At 37.7% G+C, this 8,752-nt stretch overlaps 1 gene segment (V, D, J or C); it reads left to right on the plus strand.

Annotated features, from left to right (window-relative positions):
* Positions 1-6,731: 6,731 nt before the first annotated feature.
* On the plus strand, positions 6,732-7,130 carry LOC308422928 (immunoglobulin lambda variable 4-3-like). The segment is given in 1 exon: positions 6,732-7,130.
* The last annotated feature ends 1,622 nt before the right edge of the window (positions 7,131-8,752 follow it).

The raw sequence follows: 8,752 nt of genomic DNA on the forward strand, positions 1-8,752 counted from the left end.
ACAAAAACCATGTTCATTTCAGAATCCCAGTGACCATGAGATATAGACTTGAGGAAGGAGAGAGACTTCCTTCTATACAAATATACAGTTCTAGAAGAGATAAAACAGGGATTAAAAGAACTTTCCAGTGTTTTGTTATTTGCCTCATGTAGTATGAGTTACAAAAAAATGATTTCCAAAAGATAAAGTGTGCAATTCAGATGGAGCTTTACTTACTTTGGCTTTGCCTCTTGTGTTGGTTAAACGTCTTGCATTGGCAGCCACTTTGCCCTCCCTCTCAAACTTCCAGATCCTTTCCATTTTCCCTTTTCATCAAAGACTTCTGTAGACGGTGTGCTTTACATCCTTCATCTCTATGGCCCTTCTCTTTTGCTGTCTCTTCTAGCAAGGCCTTTACTATACCCATCAAAATACCACCCTTACTCTATGCTAGGTGGTTTAGATGAGGATAAGACCTGAGCTGGCATCTGCCATAAAGACTTTGACAGACTTTTTTCTGAAATTCTAAGCTTTTAATTCGCATTTTTAATTTAATTTGTCTTTTTATTGGCAATTCTATTTCTTCCTTGAAGTCTATTTTATGTGTCTAATTGTTTTCATTATTTTATTCAGATGTTTATATTTTCACATTCTTCATTAAGGTGTTTATTCATAATCTCTGTAGGAGCCTTGAATATAATCATACTTGATAGTGTGAAGTCCTTGTCTTGAAGTTCAGCTAAACTAATTTTTCAGGTCATAAGACAATTGAAATCCTGGCTTCTAAAGACAGTATATAGTCCTGGCTGTTGACATATTGCTTCTATGCTTAGATCTAGGCATCTAGAATTATGATCTTTAGAGGGTTCTTTTGGGTAGATATTGTTGTAATCTTTGTTAGGTGGGTGTTCTATTCTTTGTTTATTCTTGTCAATTCTCAATCTTAGCCACATGTGGAAGCTGTGTGGTCCTTGAATTTCAGAGAAGTTTAATGGCTTAAAATTCTCTGCTACAGAGTTGTTCTTCAGGTCGGATTAAAGTCAAAAAGAATGGAGATGGGCTAGAATAAAAGACTTTAAAATGTGGCAGAATAGAAGTAGGAGGACCCTATATCCAGGAAGCTGAGTCTCAGTGGGATAGAGATGAGCTAGGAGAAGAGGTTCACACAGGAAAGCTGAAATAGGATTAGTGATAAATATTGAGAGAATATACTAGAAGATGGGAAAGAGGCTAAAGATCCACTCTCTTCAGTAATAGCTTAATGTGGAAGTCCTTGGTTTTGAAATTCTCTCTGGACCAATAGAGTCATAGAGAACTAGATATTGTCGAGAAAATAGACATAAATGGACTTTCAGGGATAACTAAGGTGACTCCATTGCCAATAGATTGGCCTTAGATACCAAGGTCCCACTTAAATTTCTGGAAAATGATTAAAATAATCTACCAGAAGAATCTGAGACCAAGAGGTTCATTTAAAAAAAACACACACACACAAAGTCAATTCAGAATTCATCATTACCAATTTCTGACTTCACGAACCCAAACTTCCCAAAAGGTTATAGAGCATTTGTAACTCAGGTACTGTCACTCCCTTCTTGCTATGAAAATTTGTACATGACCATGCAAAGTAAACAATTAAATATCAGTTTTAATGATGATAAATGGTTTTCATTCATTCACTCTTTTTTTGTTTTACTTTGGTGCTTGTTAAAGGATCTACAGTTCAAAAAAATTACAAAGGGATTTTAAATAAAGATACTGTATATAACTATTTAAAACCTGTAGTTGTTTTATTTATTTATTTTATGTAAGATTTTTCTCACATTTATTTTATGTCATAATTGTGTCCTGCCTATTGAATGGTTTAGAATTTTCTTTAATATGAGCACACTTAAGGAAATAGGTACCAGACATTTGATATTTAACAAGATATTGAGTGACAAAGACAGGGCTCTCTATCTAAGGAAGAACAGGAAACTGGGAATGAGGATATAATAAACATCCCCTCCCCTGCAGTCTTCAGGGTTGAGCCACTTTAACTTTTGTGGAACCACATGTACTCTACTCTATGCACATCTAAATAGGTAATAACAGGGCAAAATTTATGTCTTTAGCACAGTCTTATATCTAACTGTTACCTCCTACTGTCTGTTATTAACAGAAAATTTGCCCACAATTTTCACCTTGCTCAGCCACAAGAGGACTTTAAGGTTAGCTTTGACATTGAGATCATCCCTGGCAATGTTGTTTGGGTGGGGCCTTGACATAACTCTTCAAGTATACAGAACGTTCTTTTCTAAAGTCCTATGAGAATTGAGCTTTTACTGCGAAGCTGATCGTGTGACACTTACCCTCTGCTGCTCAGAAGACAGATTGAAGAAACGATTCACGGAGAAGCAGAAGATTACGGGAAAACTCTCCCCATTTTCCTCCATGGATAGTCCAGCTTCTGTCTAGTCACACTTCCAAGAGCCCCAGTGTCTGAATAGTGAACTGTTATCCTGATGATGGCTAGGCCACGGTGTGGATAATAGTGAGATACATGAGCCATAATATTCTTCCTAGAATTTTCCCTGAAAATGTTGTATACTAGGAATCTCATGTTTGAATCCAGTGTATCTAGGCCTACTTTTGTATTGAGCCCGCTTTTTCTCATTTCTGATAAAAACTCAGTTTTTTATGATTATCTGTTATAACATGAGAAGAGCTATATTGATCTTACAGAACTGTATTTTGGAGACTAAATGGAATAAAAGAATGAGGCTAAATATGTAGGAAGGCTAACGGAATCGTGATGGCTATCTCTGATCTTGGAACTTTATGCCTTTTCCAATGTAAATGTAAAGAAAGAGACTCCATAGTGCATGTGACTTTCACTGTGGAAAGGCATCTCCATGACCAAATAAATAGGGATCTCCCGGTTCATCTCGTTGGTACTGGGGCTAGATTTGAATTCCTCTAGCAGGAGATAGAAGACATGTGTGATCAAATAACAACAACAATATAAATGTTACAGATGAGCTGACCCTGTGCTAAAGTGCTCTACACATAGACCCTGCTGGAAGTGAGCCAGTTCCCCAGAAGTGCTGAAACACATAAGAGCATAGTTAAGACCACCATTTCTGCCCTGTGGATCCTGCCCGGAGCCCTCAGGACACAGGAACCAAGGAGAGAACTAGGACAGGATCCTTCAAGTTTCTGCCTGCACCTGGCGATGGCGTGGACCCAGAGCACTCTGTACCCAGACCATACTGAAAGAGAAGGAGTCTCTCAGAGGTGTAGATACATCTGAGAGCACAGGGAAGACCACCACAGCTAAATTCCTGTCCCAAGAGAAACCCGCCCAGAGCACTCCGGACACTGGAACAGAGGAGCATCTGGGACAGGATCCTTCGGAGTTTTGTATGCTCCTGGAACTGACCCTGTGCCGAAGCTCTCTATGCCCAGACCCCACTGGGAGTGAGCTGGTCTCCCAGAAATACTGTAACACCTGAGAGCACAGGATTGTCAACCGCTGTCAGAATCAGCAGGATCAGCTGAGATGAGCAGAGAGTGAGAGGGAAGTATAACAAACTAAGCGACAGAAACCAAGGCCATGTGGCATCATTAGAACCCAGTTCCCACTCTGCAGCAAGTCCTAGATACCCACAAACATTAGAAAAGCAAATTCTGATTTAAAGTCACAACTCATGATGCTGTTAGAGGACTTTAACAAGGTCACATGTAACTCCCTTAAAGAAATACAGGACAACACAGGTAAGAGTAGAAGTCCTTAGGGAATTACAGGAAAACACCAGAGATTTCACCTCACACCAGTCAGAATGGCTAAGATCAAAAATTCAGGTTACAGCAGATGCTGGCAAGGATGCAGAGAAAAAGGAACACTTCTCCACTGTTGGTGGATTTGCAAGCTTGGACAACCACTCTGGAAATCAGTCTGGTGGTTCCTCGGAAATATGGACATAGTACTACCTGAAGACACAGTTATTCCACTTCTGGGCATTTACTACAAAGATGTTCCAACATACAATAACTGGCACAATGTTTATAGCAGACTTATTCATAATAGCCAGAAGTTGTAAAGAACCTAGATGTCCTTCAGCAGATGAATGGATACAAAAATTGTGGTACATTTACACAATGGAGTACTACTCAGCTATCAGAAACAATAACTTTATGAAATTCCTAGGCAAATGGATTGATCTAGAGTATCATCCTGAGTTAGGTAACCCAGTCACAAAAGAACAGACATAAGATGCAGTCACTGATAATTGGATACTAGCCCCAGGAAGCTCTGAATACCCCAGAAACAACTCACAGGCCATATGAAGTTCAATAAATAAATAAATAAATGATAACCCAGAAAGGTCAGAAAGTGGAAGCCTCATTCCTTCTTAGAAAAAAAATAAGTATATGGCACCCTCTCAGAGTGGGGTACACCTAGACCTTAAATCATTAACTATTCAAAAGCTAAAAATGTAGTCTGGTGGCAATTCTTGGTATTTAAAAATCATTATGTTTAATCTTTACACACCAAGAAAATGTTGACTATTTCCATGTTATGTTTTTTTTTACATGTACTTTATGCTCAGAGTAACTAGTAAGATTTCAATTCATACTATCAAAACTTTAAAAAAATAAAGTACTGACAAAATATTTTTCTATAGTTTTATGCAAAATGCTTTATAAATCTATACATTTATCTCTTTTTTAAATATATGTGTAAATAAAAATGTCACAGAAGAACAATTGTAGTTATTTTTACTCAAAGAAATTACTAGGTATCACAAATGCATCAAAGTCATTAAATCAATGATAATGTAATAGACAGAATTTGATATTCAACAAAATTAACATTAATAGAAACTATAAAAAAGAAGAGAAACCCCGACAAACCTATAACAAGGGAGTATAAGTTACATAATAAATGTGTCAAACACCTTAAGAAAGTATTTAGAGTCCAGCAGGGGGCAGTATGTACATCATAGAAATTGACAAGATATTAAGCTGACTCCAGACTCACTTGTACCAAGCTCCCTGACCAGAATTAGAGATTATAGCACAGCAGATGATTCTTCATAGTTGTGTTCCCTTTAAGAATACAGTTTCCCCTGACCTGAGGGGATGTAATGTAGTGATGATGTTGATAGTAAAATGCTAAGACTGTACCAAATCACCATGTTCCCAAAAGCACGAGAACACCAGAGTCCAGCATCATCTGTGGGTCCTGAAAACATAACAGCAGGACCTGATGCTTTTGCATTTCCCAGCGTTCTACCATTTCTTTAGGATTTCATGGAGATCAGAGGCATGCCTTGGGAATGATCCCTTCCAATCCTTGACTCATTCCTAAAAGACATTTCTTTACAGGATCTCCTCAACAAGAAAGACATAAACATAAATTTGCTTGAACCTGGGTATAAACACTGTCCTATGATAGTGTGATCCCATAATCAGACTCTATTCTCTCTCTCTATTGTTAACTCTCCACAGATAGGTTATTGGAAGCATTTGGCTTCATTTGGGTTCATAGAGTCATTAAAGGAAAAATATTTGTTTATTATCAAGACAGATAATTTTAAAATACCGAATTCAAATATGTTAATTCTCTTTTAAATCTGTATCATTGTAAGATTAGAGTTTTCAATCTTAATGCATTATTGGTTATTCCAATTTTAGAAAAGTTTTCTTTCTGACATCCATCTTACTAAAGACTTTCTCATTAAGTATAATATTTATATATCAAATTAGTAGTAAGTGTGCATGAATTACTCTAGAAACCACAGCATACATTCAATAATCATCAGTCTTCTCTAATCCTTTTATTCTGAATGCATCAAGGGAATCAGATACCAGTATAACCTTGTGGGTCCCTTTAGAACAGTCTGATAAGGATCCAAGAAAAGAATTGGGGGACAGGGACAGAGAGAAGAATAAATATGAATCCTAGATTTTGTACATTTAAAAAAAATTAAGAACAATTTTTTCTGTCTTCAGATGCTGTGAAAATAAATCCTGAATAAAGAGCTCTTTATGAATTCAACTATACACCCATCATTCTTAATGTTTCTAATGTCAAAATACTTTAATACTTTCTTCAAGTTATGTTGACCCACAATAATATAATGATTTTGTTACTACATCACAACAGTAACTTTGATATTGTTATAAATAAAAGGGAAGTATCAGATATGCCAGATTTGGGTATGTGACCCTATGAAGAATACACAGATTAGGAACCATTGATCTACATAGTATTTTCACTAAGGACAAAAATGGTGATGTAATATTTATCATCAGATGACACCAGTATTGGCAGGGATTAGAAAGTGTTTACTGGTCAAACCTTGTGAAGATTCACATAAATACAGACACAATATAAGTAAATATGATCACAAGGGATCCATTGATGCCACCAGAGAGTCTCAGTTGAGAACTCAAATATCTATCACTTTATGACTACTGTGGATTCAACAGTTCCAGCAGCTGTGACCACTGTGGTCTCTAGGGAAGCCTCAGACCAAAAACACCCAGACTTTTCATAGTATGTACACTTAAAGAGGAATTTGGTTGACAAAGGAAAATTTGCATGAAGGGCACTCTCATTTATTTGAGACTTTTTGAAAGGTCAGTGAGACTTACATCTTATCTGTCTCAGCAGATCTCAGTACTGTCTGCACCATGGCTTGGACTCCTCTCTTCTTCTTTCTTCTTCATTGTACAGGTGAGAAAACACATCTGCACACTGGTTCATGGAAACTGTTTCACAGACAGATAAGTTCTATACTTTCCTCTCATGCCAGGAGATAAATGATTCTCTATTTACAGGTTCCTTCTCCCAACCTGTGCTGACTCAGTTACCCTCAGCCTCTGTATTCCTGGGAGCCTCAGCCAAACTCACCTGCACTTTGAGTAGTGAGCACAGCACCTACACCATTGCATGGTACCAGCAAGAGCCACTTAAAGCTCCCAAGTATTTGATGTATGTTAATAAAGATGGAAGCCACAGCAAGGGTGAAGGGATCTCTGATCGCTTCTCTGGATCCAGCTCTGGAGCTGATCGCTACCTAAGTATCTCCAACATCCAACAAGAGGATGAAGCTATTTATATCTGTGGTGTGGGTTTTACCATTGGAGGACAATACGGGTGACCACAGTGAACCAGACTAAAGAGGAAGGAGGACGAAAACTATTTTTCTCTCTCTCCCTTCCAAGGTCTTAGCTATCAGAATCTTTGGATGTTTGCTTTTTAATAAAGTAGCTATACCGTTGGTCTAGCAATCCTATTAAACTCCTGTAGAAAGGAAGAAAAAGTTAGAACTTGTACAGAGTACAATAGTATGTAGCAATGATGACTATTAAAAGTGGAATTTTATGTGTGTACAACGTAGAGCCTGAGAATATTGCTCTTCGTACCTAGAGCAGTGGGTCTGAAGCTCTCCCTGTTACCATCTAAAGTACATAAGAATGTCTATTCTTTGTAAGACAGCTTTCTTGTTTCATACTCTCGTTTTTTAAATCCAGAAGTTTCTCAAGAAGCACAGTGAAAGAACATTTAAGGAATCAGTATGGTTGGAGCTCTCTATTGCCACAGAAAGAATAATATGAAAAAGCAACAGTGAGTCAGCATTGTCCTTGAAAACACATGACCATTGCCATGTTTCTCATTCAGTCCCATCTTAACTTAGCTATCCTTCCCTGAGAATTTGATGAAAAGAAATGTTACTGTCATGTGGTTTAGTCCATGTTGAAATGCTTACGTATGACCTTGGTGTGTTGTCCTTGAGGTTATCCCTTCCTCCCCATGGAGGCCATCATTAGGTTTTAAAAAACCAAGAAAATCACAAAAGATCAGGAATGGAAAAAAAATACTCTTTCATGTTTCAGTCTCACCAGGTTTGGTTCCATCCTTTAAAACAGGATGCAGAGGTATTTCAGCATAATTAAAGTTGTCTTCCAGAGATGCACCTTTAAAAGGCAAAGCAGTATAAGATTTGCCTGCTGCACAGATGCAAGAGCCACCTAACCACTGCGAACAAGTGTGGCTTCGTAGCATGAGGGTATTTGTCCAGAGAAGACTGTGGGCTCTTGTTCTGTTTCGGGACTCAAACAACACTAGAGGAGCATCTTGAAGATTTTGTCTACAGGTTACAAGAGGCACTAAACTGCATTTTCAACACACGGGAATCAGTGAAGTTCCAGCAATAGAACAGATTTTGGATGAAGCAACAACTGACTGAGGTAGGAAAGATTTTTTGCCTCCATCAAAATAGGGAGCTTGATGACTGGATAAATGCTACAATGTATCTAGGGTCTCTTTCCAACCAAGCAGAAGGACCTTGGGATATTTTAATAACTCATTAAATGACCTTTGGATCCAAAATGAAAATGCCTGCTGGGTATGTCTAATACAGAGTCAATTTTCAAAACAGTTTCAAACAAAACATAGAATGTCAAATGGAAAAGCACCTGCATTGGATTGAAATAAACATTAAAAAGGGATTCAAATGGACTTCAAACAGTATTTTAAAATCACTGAGGATGTAGAGACTTTTAATTTTCAAGAGACAACACAGGTCAAGAAAGTAAAAAGGACCCCAAAAGTACTCTGACCATTACCATAGGGACCCCCAAAGTGAGAATGAAATATAAAATAGATGTCACCATATTGGACGCATTATTGATATGGATTCTGAAAGACAATCCTTAAAGAAGGAGGAATTTCCCAAACCTTGGAAATCACCCTAGTCCAAAGTTCAGGGGAATTGAAAGA

Source organism: Micromys minutus (genome assembly GCF_963924665.1).
Source record: "Micromys minutus genome assembly, chromosome: 7".
Taxonomy (NCBI): domain Eukaryota; kingdom Metazoa; phylum Chordata; class Mammalia; order Rodentia; family Muridae; genus Micromys; species Micromys minutus.